General features: G+C 34.9%; 1 long non-coding RNA gene across 3 annotated transcripts in view; it reads right to left on the bottom strand.

Moving 5' to 3' along the window:
- The window catches only part of LOC148123945 (uncharacterized), a 100,795-nt gene that overhangs the window by 459 nt on the left and 83,944 nt on the right, over window positions 1-16,392 (bottom strand). The window lies entirely within an intron of this gene.

Here is a 16,392-nt window from a genome sequence, read left to right as displayed (position 1 = left end):
CTCTTAGAAATGTTGATTAGGGCATTCTATATTTCAATTACAGATATTTCCTTGTTTCCACTTCTGTCTTTATTTTTTAATCCTGATTTGGTTCTTATACTTTAATATCAAATATCACTGTAAGAAATGGAATATTTATTAGGCAATTGCATTTTATTGCCTCTACCACTGCTGGAAAAATATCTATTGGTAAATTCAAGAAAACTTCACTGGCTCTTCATATTATATGAACCACGGGTCATTCAGCATTTAATGTTTTTTTACCTTAACTCTTAATTTAAAATGTTAATAAATATCAGTATTGTTAATATAATCTAAATATAATGGGAATATTTAATATTGATATGGGAAAAAGAGGCAGGAGTTTAGGTATATTTGTTATCCTGAATGTCAACAATGAAAAGGTTAACATGGGCATTTAACTAATGATAATTAAGCGTTTAGTAAAATAAATATGGAAATTTTCATTTTGGGTAGCTGTAGGTTCGTTCTTCTATTGTTTCAGGCTCCTAAAGACATAAAAGTATGTTGGTGCTAATTTGTACAAAAGCAAATAGTTAAAAGCCAAATTCAGTACTATCAGTTTTTGTACTTTTGAACATTACTATACAAAGTAGATGATCTGTGTTAACAACAGCCTTCTGATATCTTATATAGAGAGGCACTCTCTAGCCATCATTGGGTATCAGATCACTGCAGACATAATTGAACTTTGGACTTTCTGTGTACAAAGCAAGACTCTAGTGCAGTGTCGGCGAACCTTTTCGGCACCAAGTGCCGAAACAGGAGCGCATGTGCACACGAAACCAGAACAGCTCTCCAGTTGTTTGTGCACACGAAACCAGAACAGCTCTCCATAACAGTTTCCAGTGCGTGCATGCATGCTGGCCACCTGGTCTTCTGGTTTCTGGCATGCATGTGCATGCAAAGACCAGCTGACCGGCACGCATGCATTTGCCAGAACATGGAAGAGCAACGGGCGATGGCTGGCATGCCCAGAGAGATGGCTCTACATGCTACTTCTGGCACACGTGCCATAGGTTCGCCATCATGGCTCTAGTGTGTGTATTTCTCAGATAGAATTGTCAAATTATTTGTATAATGTCCTTAGAAAACTGTGGGCACGTCCAGTTCTGGCTCTGACTCTTAAGTATTTTTAGACACAACTAATGGGCCTACTCTCTCGTTAGCAGCTCTGGAGCAGCCATAGTAATATTGGGGAGCCTCAGAAAGTTCCTTGGGTTTCTGGGAAATTAGTGCAACCACAATACAGCTACTAGACTAATAGAACTAGTGAGGAGAACTTAAGCATCAGTTATGTAACTTCTCAAGATAATCTGCTGCTGATTGCCTTGGTTTGATAATCAAACAAACTTGATTGGGTTTATTTCATTTGCCCATTTTTTGAGCATGGCAGAATGACTTATTGAGGGAGAGATATTTCATCTCTTCTAATCAGAAAAGATGAAGAATTTTGTGTTTGTTTGTTTTTTCATTCCATTTCTATAACCTTTCTGAAAAGTTTTATTTTTCCTAATAATTAATTAGCTATCTTGCCTAGTTTTGCATCATCAGTAAATTTAATTAGAATTTAAAAAATGAATCTCAAACAATCATTTGCCAATTATGTATTAATAGCAAGAAAAAAATGAATTATATGTGTTTTGTTAGATATACTTACAACCTGTCCTTCAATACAAAATAATTCAAGGATAAATTACATAATTGTTATAAAGCAATAAAATAAAAAGGAAATAGAACTATTATGGCAAAAATCTTAAGATTAAGGAAAGACAGCTTCATAAACATCAAAAATTCAACATCTGCAACAGTATAAAATATGAAAATAGTTAAAAGACTGAAAAAGTAAAACATGTGATGCCAAAAGGACATCAGTAGTTTCAACATATATCTTCTCCAGATTTATGTATTTATGGAATATTCCCTTAACAATATGAAGTTTGAGATTACAAATTAACAGAGTTGGAAGGACCTTGTAAGTCATCTAGATTCTAGTCAGGGGTGGGATTCAACCAGTTCGCATCTATTCGGTAGAACCAGTTGTTAACATTCTAAGCAGTTCGGAGAACCAATTGTTAGAAGAAATTACTGGTCTAATCCTGTAAGGAAGGCAGGAAGGAAACATTCTGGTGTTGCTTACAGAAACTGCCTCTCTGTTAACCCTTATTACATTATTGGCAGGACTAGACTTCCTGTCTCAGGAACATCACTGGAGTTTTTTTTCCCTCCTTTGCTGGTATTTTGTTTGTGTGGCGTGACCATTTAAAGTTACAATGGCACTGAAAAAAGTGACTTATGACCATTTTTCATACTTACGACTGTTGTAGCATCCCCACAGTCATGAAAGGCCAGGTGAGGAGATGTGTGCCTCGATGATATTGAGTTGGCCACGCCCAGCCAATAACATGCCCACCAAGCCATGCCCACCAACTAAGCCACACCCACAGAACCAGTTAAAAAAATTGAATCCCATCCCTGATTCTAGTCTAACCTCCCGCCCAAGCAGGAGACTCTACACATTTCTGACAAATGGCAGTCCAATCTCTTCTTGAAAGCTTCCAGAGCCAAGTGTTCTGTTGATTGTTTGTTCTCACTGTCAGAAAATTTATCCTTATTTCTATGTTGAATTTTTCCTTGATTAGTTTCCATCCATTATTCCCTGTCTGGCCTTTGGGTGTTTTGGAAAATAACTTGACCCTTTCCTCTCTGTGGAAGCCCCTCAAGTATTGGAAGACTGCTATCATGTCTCCCCTGGTCCTTCTCTTCACTAGATTAGCTGTGCCCAGTTCCTATACCTGTTCTTCGCATGTTTTAATCTCCAGTCCTTTAATCATCCTGATTGCTCTTCTCTGTACTTTTTCTAGCCTCAACATCTTTTTTATTGTGTGGTGACCAAAATTGGATGCAATACTATAGGTGTGGTCTTACTAAGGCTTTATAGAATGGTGTTAGTACCTCATTTAATCTTGACTGTATCCCTCTGTTAATGCAATTTAGGACTGTGTTGGCTTTTTGGCTGCCACCGCACACTGCTAGCTCATATTTAACTGATTGTCCACTAAGATTCCAAGATCCCTCTCACAGTTACTGCTATTAAACCTGGTTTCTCCCAATTATATGTGTACTTTTGGTTTTTCTTGCCTAAGTGTAAGACTTTATGTTTCTCTACATTGAATTTCATTTTGTTAGATAGGGCCCGTGTTCCAGTCTGTCAAGATCCATCTGGATCTTGAGCTTGTCTTCTAGGGTGTTAGCTATTTCTGCCAGTTTAGTATCATCTGCAAATTTGGTAAGTACCCCTTCTATTCCTTCATCTAAGTAGTTTATGAAGATATTGAAGAGTACTGGGCCTAAGACGGAACCTTGTGGTACACCACTGCTTACTTCCCTCCATGAAGACATAGACTTATTAAGAATTACTACAGTTTGTCAGCTAGTTACAAATCCATCTGATGCTATCTATCCCACTTTTTTCCAGTTTACCAAGAAGTAGGTTGTAGTCTACTTTGTCGAATGCCTTGCTGAAGTCTAAGTATATTATGTCCACAGTATTTTGCTGGTCTACTAATTTAGTCACTACGTTGAAGAATAAAATAAGATTGTTTTGGCATGATCTGTTTTTAACAAACTGATGCTGACTGCTAGTTATTATTTTACTTGTTTCTAGATGTTGGCAGACCTGGTTTTTTTATTATCTTTTTTTAAAAGAATTTTTTATTTTTGGACAAACATATACAAACAAAATATAAAACATAAAACCATCTTCCAGTTACATACATGCAGTGTGTCGGTTGGTTACAATTTTTTTGTGCATCCTCTCCATAGTCCTCACTTACAATTGTTTGTATAAATTCTCAGATTATCAATCTAATATATATGTATACATTATTATCATTGTTTAATCATTTATTTGACTAAACTATTATTCTTTTATTTTATGCGAGATATTCAAAATTTTAAATTTATTTATAGTATAACAATTCATATTATCATCCTAAATCCATCCAATAGTAATACATCTTTATATTATATCCTATATAATTTTATTATTCTTATATTGTAAAATTCTCTAATATATTTCATTTCCATATTTTTGTTTCTAACCATTGATAAAATAAATCCCATATCTTATAAAATTGTTTATCTTCTCTAATTTCAAATGTCAGTTTACTCATTCCAGCATATTCCATTATTTTCCTGATAACTTCCTCCTGCATCCTCTCATTTTTCCAATTTTTAGCAAATACAATCTTAGCTGCTGTTAATACATTTACAATCAAATATTTCAATTCCCTATTATATATTTCTGGTAAAATCCCCAATAAAAATACCTCTGGTTTCAAGTCTATGTGTTTCTTTGTCATTTTTTCCAACCATGTGTGGATTTTAGTCCAATATCTTTTAGCTTCTGCACACATCCACCACATATGGTAATATGAACCCAGTATTTGATGACATTTCCAACATTTTCAGATTTATTCTTAAACATTCTTGCTATTCTTGTTGGGGATAAGTGCCACCTGTAAAACATCTTATAAAATTTTTCTTTATATGCTATTGACATTGTCATTTTATAATTTTGAGACCACAATTTTTGCCATTTCTCTAAATAAATCCCATATCCAAAATTTTTCCCCCAAGCTATCATTGCTTCTTTAACTTGTTCCTCTTCTAGCTTAACCTCTAATACATGTCCATATAGTTTTTTAATCACCTTTTTATCTTAAGTCAGTCAGTTTATCATAGAAACCTTCTCTTTTAAAAACTTTGTCATATCTAGAGTGTATTTGCACATATGAAAACCAATTCATCCTTATACCTTGTTCTTCTAGTTCTTGCATAGATTTAAGTTCACCCTTTCCATTCAATACTTCACCATATCTGTTTGTTCCTTTTTATATGTTATTGGATAAGAAAGTGCTTCAATAGTCGATAACCAGACTGGAATTTTTAAGTAATATTGCTTTTTAATCTTCTCCCGGTTTAATAACAAAGCCTCTTGTATATAATGTCTTCTAAAATACCCCTGTGTTTTGGTTCCCTTGTACCATAAGAAGGCGTGCCATCCCAAGAACAAATCATGTCCTTCTAATGTCAATAATCTAGTATTTCTTAGTGTTATCCATTCCTTAACCCACATCAAGTTTGTTGCCTGATAATATAATTCCCATTTATTATCTTTTTCAGTATTTTTCTGAGTATTGAAGTTAGGCTGATTGGTCTATAGTATCTTGGGTTTATTTTTTTCCCTTTTTTTGAAGATGGGAATCATGTCAGCTCTTTTCCAGTCCTCTAGTAGTTCCCCGGTGCTCCAGAATTTTTGAAAAATGTGGTACAGTGTTTCTGAGATGATATCTGCAATCTTTAGAACTCTGGAATATAATCCGTCAGATCCCAGTGATTTGTATTCATCAAGATCAGATAGATATTGTCTTACTATTTTTTTGCTTATTTTAACTTTTGTTTCCAGTCTGTCTTTTTACAGTTGTTTTTGGTAGGTTGGGCTATAGTTTCTTTTTGCACACCAATGCAAAGAATGAGTTAGAGTAGTTTTGAAGACTGATGCAAAGAATGAGTTAAGCAGCTGTGCTTTCTCTCTCTTACCTGTTACTTCCTCGCTGTCTTTAGTGGACTGGAGGTTTACTTGATTTTTTTTCTTGTTATTTATATGTTGGAAGAAACTTTTTTTATTGTCTTTGACTTTTGTTGCAAGTCTTTGTTCATTCTGAGCCTTTGCTTTCCCAACTTCGTCTTGCTATCTGCTGATATTCTGCCTCAGTTGTGGGTCCCTCTTTCCATTTTTTGTGCTTGTTCTTTTTGTCTTTCAGTTTGTCAGAGAGATCTTGGTGAAGCCATGCTGGTTTCTTCTTGGATTTCTTTTTTTCTTTCTCAATGGTATTGTGTGGACTGCGCTTTCATAATAATATTTTTCAGAATTTCCTAAGATTGAGTTGTTTTCCTCTTTAGGATTTTCCAAGTTCTCTCAGTTTATTAAAATCAGCTCTTTTAAAATCTAAGACTCTTGTATCATTATGTTCTATTGCTTGTGTTTGCATTATGTTGAATTCTAGTATGATATGGTCACTCTCACCCAAGGTTCCTGCAGTTTCAATCCATCACTTCTTGTCTGTTTGTAAGTCCAGTATGGCTGCCCTTCTAGTTTCCTCCTCTGCCTTTTGGACAACAAAGTTGTCAGCTAGGTTGGTTAAGAACTTATTTGATTTCTAGGTGATGTGGAACTATGAGCTGCTTTTTGTTTTTCATGTTGTAGCAGACGTTGACCTTGACCCAGGTGTCTTCAATCACCAGAGCTGTAGAAAGTTTAATGTATTAACTCATTGACTTTCATGTTATTTGGAATCTAATTCACATGACTCTCTAATTGTAGTCTTTTTTTAAAACAAACAAACAAATTTTATTAATTTTCAAAGAGAGTACACAAACAAAACATAAGACATAAGAACATAAAACATCTTTTCTAACAACTACTTAACAAAACAAATAAGACATCTCATTTAAGTACAATATAGTTCTAAATTATCACGTTTCCACACACAATTTAATATGCATCTTATATATTCAACTTCATATCTTATTACTGTTTTCCACCTTCTTACTGTTTCTTCCTTTATTTCTGTTCAGTTTTATTCATTAGACTTATACTTTCATATATTTCATATTACTATATTTCATATTGTTACTATTTCATATGTTCTTGTCCAACATCATTACTCCTCAATAGACAAACGTAGACTAACAAAACACATAACATAAAAATATAAAACTTCTTTTTAGAAAGCGGCTTAACCCCGGGTTATAACTTTTTGTACAGGCGTAAATCAAATTCATGCTCAGCTTATATACTATTTCATATCTTATTTAAAATTCTACATTTTGCATATATCTTCTCCCCTCTTTTCACTCTCTTAATTCTATTTTATTTATTTAATCTCAATTTAAATCATTACACTTGTATCTTTTGTCCGTTCTTTTTCAATTATCCATTTATCTTTCTCTTAAACACAAACTTTTTCCTGTAATGACTGGTTGAAGTATGACACCTTTCTATTTTCCCCCCAAATTCAACACTTAAAATTAGACATTGTTTCTATTCTGATTCTGCTTAGTACATTCTACATGACATTTTAAAATAAAAAACATAATAATCTTATAGTATATTAAAAATAGTGTTCCATAACAAATTAGTTAATTAAACATTAATTACACAATCCCTACCGTATTCTATTAACACATATTTCAAGTACAAATACTAAAATACAGTCTTGTGTACCTTTGCAGAATCTCTATTTAAATTATATTTTACCCTTTATCTCTGAAAAAAAATTGTTTATTAACATCTTGTTTTAAGTCTTTATAACTTCCGTTCGCTTTGTCCCTTCTTTCCTTATCAAATCTAACCTTTTTACCCCCCCCCCTCAATCTCCAACTTTTTAATCTCCCCTCTCTGTTGTATTCCTCTTTTCTGTTGCTTTCTCTCTAATTGTAGTCTTAACATACTGCATAGACCCAACTTAATGATATATTAACTCATGTTTTTGTTTAAGCATTATATGCGAACCTAGTCAATAATTGATTATTTAACAAGCTATGGCTTATATTGCATCTTCCCAATAAACAATGTTGATTATTGTTGTTGATGTTTTAGCTCTCCATGATACCCTGTCAAGCACAACTTTTTTCAATTGTTGGATGTTCAACTTTGTATCAGATTTGATGTTATCAAGCCAGCATGTTCTTTACTTGCCCCTTCTTGTTCCACTAACCATTCCTAGCATCAATACCTTTTCCAATGAATTTCCAATGATTATAAATTACTAAAAAGCAGCTAGGAATATTTGTTTATGAAGATTTGGTGCTAAGGAAAGAGAAGGAGATACTAGTAATGAATGCAAATATGTCATAATTGCAGCTTATTTATGAAATTGGCATGCATTATTTTTTACAAAACTCTATTTTGCATAGGGAACACAAGACCAGCTTTTAGAAACTGGGAAAGTTTGAAATGCTTTTGTGGTTTACCAGTGAAAAATCCTTTGAGCAAAGATTCATTATTTTACATTCTGTAAAGAGTCCTTCATATATAGATAATTAAATTAGTTTTATTTCAAAATTTCAGAAATTTCCAGGGGACTTTGAAGAGTCAGAATATATACTACTTCCAATGCAAGCCTTAGCTGTAATGGTAGTAAAATACAACATACTTTACAAAATTCACCATAGAAACATATGAAGAATCATGAGATCTACAGAATACAGTGATCATAGATCTGGAGGAGCTGAATTGAAGTCAGTTGTTAGAATCAGGAAGTAAATGACATATATTTTGGCTGTAGAGTTTGCAGACAAACCACAAGGTCACACTCTACAAAAGTTTGAATGATTACTGTTGTGAAAACAATCTACTCATGCCAAAAATGTTCATTCTAAGGCTATGTCTATTGGATAGAGACTTGGAAATGGAATTCAAAGGTCATGAATGGGATAATTCTCTTCATCAGCTGAATTCATGAAAGCCCATTGCATGAACTGAAAAAAACAGAAATCAATAATATATTGACAGTTTCCCCATAAGAAAAGCATTAATGTTTGAGCCAGACAGAAGCACCTTTTTAAAAAGGGCTTTTCTGTGTTATGTCTATTCTTAAGCATACTGTTTGAGTTCCATAATAGAAGGGAGATGCCAAGTTGAAAATACATAAAACTGAGCAAGTTTTTATAACAGTATGATACAATGCAACATATACCTTTGACTACATGCTTTTGTTTTGGGACCGGTAGTCAACTTCCAGAGTATTCAAGTGCAACCCATATTATGCATTGTGTAAGACAGTTCACATGCTTCCCTCTACCCACACATATAGGTGCACACACAGAAGTTATTTGGAAATGCCCCAATCGATGGAATAACTACTTAGTGAATGGTCTTGGATCTTATTTGTGTATAAGAATTCTTGAATGGGGTAAACTGAATAACAGCGCAGACTGCCAAAGCTATGCCTTCTTGATTTCATTGATAAGAGAGCTGAATAAATAATTTGGAAATAATTGATGTGAATCATTTGCTTCTTTGCCTTTGTGAAAATAGTCCACTCATGCCAAAAAAAATTTCATTTTAAGATTGTATGCTGGATGGATGATATGAAGACAAAAAAGAGATGTTCTCCTTTTGCTGGACATCTGGTAACCTTACTAGGTCCTAATAACAAGTGAGTTCACATGACGATTGCCATATCCACCACATAAATCTAGGGTGTCCCACCGTGCTTTCTTTGGTTTTATTTTGATTATACATATCCCACATATATGAACACACACCTTATACAGAGCATACAAGTGTGAATTGCAGAAAAGATTTACAGCACAATAATGGTATACATCTCTGATGGCGAACCTATGGCACGTGTGCCACAGGTGGCATGCAGAGCCATTTGTGCTGGCATGTGAGCTGCAGGCAAACTTACCTCACTGTGCATGCACATGCCTCACAGTTGGTTTTCAGCCAGTTTGAGGCCTTTTTCGGCCTCCCAAAGGCTTGAGGAAGGCTTCTGCAGGCTTTGCAGGCCGAAAACTAGCCCCATTTCATCATTTCCTGTTTTTCCAAAAATAGTGGAAGTGATGAAATGAGGCTAGTTTTCAGACTGCAGAAGCCTTCCTTAAGCCTCTGGGAAGTTGAAAAAAGCCTCAAACAGGCCGAAAATCAACTGTGAGGCGCAGTGCAAGTAAAGGGGTGGTGGGAGTGGGTGGGTGGGGATTGTGCGTGCATGTGTAGGGGGTATGTGTGGGGCATGCATTGCCTTCTGGGTGCTGGCACACGAACACAAGCGTGCAAGCATATGCACAATTTTTGGCACAGGAGCCCAAAAAGATTAGCCACCACTGGTATATATCATCAAAGCAACCTACTTTTCTTCTGTGGAACAGCACAATGAAAAAACCCTTAAAAACAGTTGTAGAAAAGTCTTTATAGCAAAGTTGAGCAACCCATCTTCCATTTTTCTTGCCCTTGGAATCATCATCGATCATTATTACTAAAACCTGACAACATAATTTCCTACATTTTGAGTGAGGAAATGATGAAAATAATAATGTAAGACCTAACATAGATATGACAGAAAAAATAATAATCAGTTTCCAGTATCTGCTACTAATGTCTTACTGACAGAGCTTAGCAAATTGGTAGACAGCAAAAGCACAATTTCATTGTGTGACAAACCTCAATCAACCTTGTTCTAAGATACATCTCTTTCCTGAAATATTGGATTTTCAGTCATTTTGCTTGCAACCCATTATGGTTAGCTAGTGTTTCACAGGATGCTCAATTTTCATTGGGATATTTTCGGTTTTTCCTTGTTTTATTCCATCTTCCCATCTCCCAAAAAGTTTCGCTACTTGTCCAAGCTGATGAGTCTGCCTCAAATATCTGGCAATATCTCTTTCTTAACTGTGGATGATCTTGTTTTGACTATATAAGGATCTACACTGGAAGGAGTATTCTACCAGCAAAAAGAATTTTGAGCCATTCTAAGTAACAAAGTGCATGTTACAAAAATTCCTCATGACTGTATCAGCTTAACCCTTGGGTGTGGCAATGTTTTTCTGTGTCTGGTTGACATAAAGAATAGAGATTTTAGCTTGTTAGGAAAGATGTTACCTTTTTAAGGAAACACAATCTTTTAATCTATACAATGCATCTGTTCAAGTGAAAGAGTATGTTATGCAAATAGCTCTTTAACTCTCTCCTCCCCCTCTTTGTGTGAACTGTGTGTTGATTTACACGTATCTATTACACTTACATGTACTGCCAGTTGTTCTCAAGACTATACAGGATAATTAATTCTTATGCCCGTGAAATACATTTGCTCTGTTTTGAGTATAATGTTTTACAGTTGAATTAAAGCGCTTCTGACCTCTTCGCTGTAGGGAGATGAGACTTGCAGCAGTTGCTAATGCAACCACCAGATCATAATTTGGGATTTATTAAGACTGCTCTAGCATCTGCTGTGCATTTGAGTCACACCAAGAATACTACGTTTCTTCCATACTAGATTTGTTTTCCGGACTGAGGAATTGTGAAGAAAACATCTGCAATTTGTAATTCATGTTATAGAAGGCGGATGCTTTATACTGAACTATCTAATCTGGAAGCCAAACTCAGAGCTGCCTAGAGGGGGAGTTCAGCAGCATAAATTTTAGAATTTGATCAGGGTGAGGTGTTTAAAAAACTTACTGTGGTGATTTAAAGCTGCTGTCCCTAACCTTTTGGGCTCTGTGGATCAGCAGTGGTGGCAATGAGGAAGGGAGTGGGGATAGTTTTGTCCATGTGTCACTTGCACAAATGGAACTTTGCACACTTGCCTGTTCACCTGCCGCTTGTGTGATCTGGTTCCCAATAGACCATGGCCCGGCACTGGGCCACAGACCAGGGACTGGGGATCCCTGATTTAAAGCACCCACATTGCTCTTTAACGTGCACCCCAATGGAGAAATCAGTGGGATTATTTTGGCAGAAATGCAAGTTCTTGGTCTTGATGGGCTTGTGGACTGAAGTTCTTATTTTTTATTAGATAAGTTTATCAGTTGGCGCACTCCCAGGTTTTTTTTTATTGCTCACCTACTTAAAAGGCTCAGCTGCTGTTGCAAGGGTTGAAATAATTCACTTTTTTAAAAAATTCCAAGTAAATATTTTTTATTCCTTTTCTTGATCTTTCAGCCATCCAGAACTTTTGGGAATGAAAATAGCTATTATATTTCATTTGATATTTAAATCAATGCATTAACAAAATTCTTTTCCTTGTGCCATGGTTGTTATTTCTGTACCAAAGTCTCTTGGTACTAAGAACTGCTGAAGCAATTTTATTTATTATTAGAGCATGTCAGAAATTTAGTAAGTACAACCCTGATTTTTTTCCAAGCACCTACAAATACTGATCATGTCACTTTTCAAAATCTCCTTTTTACATGAGGTACCTGTGTCTTGGTTCTGTTTTACTCTTAACTCTTCACCGTTATTCTGAAAAGGTGACATGTTAATTATAGCAACATTTTACTCATAATTTGTGCTCATATGGTGCTACGCACTGACATAAAACTAAAAAGGATTAAAGAAAATTAAGTCATCTATTCAATGGCTTAATGATAATTTTTTTGTCCATATTTACTTTGTGGCTTAAGTAGTCTCATTTAACCCTTATAAAATGTAGTATATGTTTGGTTTGCTATTACTTACCGGTATGTGTTTTGTCAACTATTTATATAGCCATCTTAAGTTACAAATGAACTGATATTTTATAATACTGGTATTAATACTGGTATTTTTACTTTAGCTACAGATAATCAGAGTTGAAAGGGACTTTGTAGGTCATCTAGTCCAAGCGGGAGACCCTACACCATTTCCGACAAATGGCAGTCCAATCTCTTCTTGAAAGTCTCAACTGATGGCACTCCCACAACTTCCGAGGGCAAGCTGTTCCATTGGTTGATCGTTCTCACTGTCAGAAAGTTTCTCCTTATTTCCAGGTTAAATCTCTCCTTGTTCAGTTTCCATCCATTATTCCTTGTCTGGCCTACAGGAGCTTTAGAAAATAGCTTGACCCCTTCCTCCCTGTGGCAGTCCCTCAAATTATTTCAATAGCTAGACATACACATTATACTGAATTATAATATTTTTAAATGTGACATATTGAGCAAGCATGAACACTTGGTTCAAATATATCACTTAATTGTAACACATGCTAAATGAAAACTATTGATTCATACCCAACCACTAAGGATATATCACTTTCAGTCAAGTGAAAAAAGCTTGGGCAATCCTAATTATTTATTCTAAAAAAAACTCTTTCTGAATTTAACATGATATAATCTTTGAAATATATAGTTACAGCTATAGTCTGAGAATCATTTGCATACTTTCTACTGAGATAATTGACAAGTTTTTGATCAACTCATGCTGGGTTTTATCTGGAGTTGGCTGTGTAACGTCAGTGCTATAAGTTGATATAGATTCTACTTTAAGTAAAAGCATGTTTTGGTTAATAACTGGAAAAACTTTCTAATAAAAAGTGCTGGAGTATAGAAAAGTGACATATTATGCTAATATAGTAGGTAGATAGCTACTGTACAATAACTTTTTATAAGATTGCTGTATGAGCATGGAGAATTCCAGTTTTGAATAGCTGTTCTATTGCTTCTGTTGAAGGCTGTAATGAGAGGAACAATAGAGCATATTGATGATTTTTCAGCATTTTTATGTAGGACCCTAGGAATATTATTTTATGTAGGACTAATCCAATAGTGAGCTTTGCATTGCTGCTGAATTAAAGTGCTCTCTAGCCATCCTTAAGTGAACATGAAACAATTGTAGCATTACATTTGCTATTCACATTGCCAATTCCTATCCTGCGTTATTGCCTCTGTTCCCAGGCATTGCCATTCATCTGATTGATGTTCCTCCCAACTAATGGGTAACAAAGTCTAACAGATGTTATACACTATTGGACAGTTTTGGTCTATGGGGAAAACACTACTTTTATATGGATACATTTAAGGACGACTTAGTAGTGCCTCTATCTGGAACTGACAGCAAGAAGGCCATTCATGGAAGTATTGAACAAAAAGATGTTACCAGGTAATGCTTGTGTCATAATTAATCACAAGGGTGGAAAGACCCTTGGTGACTGACAATTTGCTGAAGAGAAATTAAACTAAGCACTTCTGTTTTTTGATTGATTTAGCACTCAGGACTATAGGACTCCCCAGCTTAGTCTTCAACTTAGATTATAATATTATTTCAATTAAAAAAAAAACTTGTCAGGGCACATGAATGCCATACAGTGGAACTTTCGGTCATGAACGCTTCTATTTGCCACCAAATCAGGTGACAACCAAAATTTTCTGAAAAGTTTTGCTTCTGGTCGCGAACACATCTTTGGGTGGCGACCAGTACAGCCATGGCAATTTTCCCTGCTGCGGCGATTTCTCTTTTGGCGCTATACTTTTTTGGTCTGCGCATGCGCAATTTCCCCTTTGGCGCCAATTTTTTTGGTCCACGAATTTGCAGTCAGGAAGTTGTCCATGCTGGGACAGTTGTTGACATAGGAAAATGCACAGATAGAAAGTTATTCCCAGCCGAAACAAAGGTAAGTCACATGGTTTGTTTGGCACGTATAGTTCTTAGTACTTGTTGTGCCTCCAGTAATTAATTAACAAGATACATAGTACCACTATTTGGAATGCCACATTTCAAAACTGTCCATTATCTGTTCTCGGCAATTCCCTATGGTATCTAGCAGAAAGGATCTCTTCCATATATTTCTTTAATACAGCCTTCTTTATTCCAACTGACTGCCCTTATGGGTTGCAACTGTTTCTAGAATTCTAGAATTCCCCAGATGGCTGGGTAGCAATTTGAGGATATCCCAATACTTTAGAAGACAATAGGTTTTACAGCTTTGGAAAAGTCTTGATGGACATCCAAGTGATGTCCTGGATGCTGGCCATTAGTACCATCTTCAACAGTTTTAGAGCTCATCCTGGAAAGGAATAGGTATATTTAAATTAAATGTGGGGAAATGGCTTCCAGTTCAACCTGCCTTGTATGATTGGAAAGAATAAAATATCACTGCACAAACAATTCTGAAAAAATTATTGGCATAAGGCATACGCCCATATTCTAGTCAATAAAGAAGCTGCATTGATATGAACTCTTCAGGAACAGCATCTGTGGGATTAAGCTAGAATTGCTTATTTATTTCTCACAAGTACTTAGATCCTCTCCAGATCTAAAATCAAAAAAGAAAATATAGAACCATATAGAATTATTCATTTAGGGATAACACTGAAAAAATGACTTATGACTAACCTCATGATTATGACTGTTGCAGCATTCCCATGGTCACGGGCACTTGGCAACAGGAATGTATTTAGCATGGGTTACAGTGGCCTTTGGCCATATGATCAATTTCCCACCCAGTTTCCAAAAGCAAAGTCAACAAGAAAAGTTGGATTTGCTTAATGACTGCATGATTCAACTAACACCCATAGCAGTTTGCTTAACAACAGTAACAAAGTAGGTTGTAAAACTGGATGCAATTCACTTAACAACTGTTTTACATAATAATGGAAGTTCTTATTCCATTTATAGTCATAAATCAAAGACTACTTGTACCACAGTAGGTTTATGATATTTATTTATGATAATTTGTACAAAACTATAATACTTCAGTATAATACAGGTAGTCTTTGATTAGTGGCTGCCTCATATAGTGATTGTTCAGTGATAGAGTCATTGATGACAAAATAACTTTGTGACTAATCTTCATATTTATGTGACAAGGAAAGTGTCACAAGATTGTAAGCACAGTTGTAGTTTCATTTAACAGCTGCTGTGCTTAACAACTGAGTTGTCTATTCCAATTGTGGTCACTAAATAAGGATCACCCATAAAATCAACCAAACAGGAACATTAATTTGCATATATCTTAGAGACATACATTCTCTAGATCTCAGTCTTCTTAAATAACCAAATTTTCAAGAATTTTCTAAATACTAACCATGAGGAATGTGATCATATTTCTCCTGGGAGTTGATTCTATAAGAAAGGAATTGTTATAATGCTTATTTGTTAAGTACACAGAATATATTTTGCACTCCTACAGCTAGATATAGTTTATTTGGCTCAACAAAGTAGGAAATTAACTGGACTGATCAAAAGCAGCAAAACTTAATTTAAGTGAAGAATTGTTAATTAGTTCTCCTTCAAGATAGAACATTATAATTTAATGAGAATTAATAATTTCACAATGCATATTGCCTCTAGCCAAATATGCTGCAAGCACCATATTATAAATAGCTATTTAAAATTAATGTCCTGACACTATTACATTTTGTTAAATTACCCATAATGATTTTTGTGCCATACCTGTAGGTAAAATGTTTAGGTTCACAATGGACAGTAAGGAATTCTTTCCAGGGACTAATTGAAATTTTCATTGAAATCACTAGGACTTTGCTGATAGAAAATGTGGAAATGGGTCTGAGATTTCTAACAACAATTTATAAATTACATCAAGTCTGGATCTAAGCCTATTTAGTTCCACTAATACATATTTTCTACTGTTACAGTATTGTTAATGGATGGATATGTCAATTTTCTTTCATGCTAATTTCCCATATGTTCATTCCTAAATTCATTCTGTCATATTTCAGCATTAGTCTTAAATAATAATCAGATTCCCAATTGTAAAGATATATTCTAAACTGTACAGTATTATCATGGCATATATTTACATTTCTAGATATATTTTTCTTGAAATATCTTTCTAAAGACCTTTTATCTTTTTTTCAGAGAATAAA

This window comes from Pseudonaja textilis, chromosome Z (assembly GCF_049901715.1).
Source record: "Pseudonaja textilis isolate UNSWEBS1 chromosome Z, rPseTex1.2, whole genome shotgun sequence".
NCBI classification, from domain to species: domain Eukaryota; kingdom Metazoa; phylum Chordata; class Lepidosauria; order Squamata; family Elapidae; genus Pseudonaja; species Pseudonaja textilis.
This window is presented reverse-complemented; position numbering and strand designations above follow the sequence as displayed.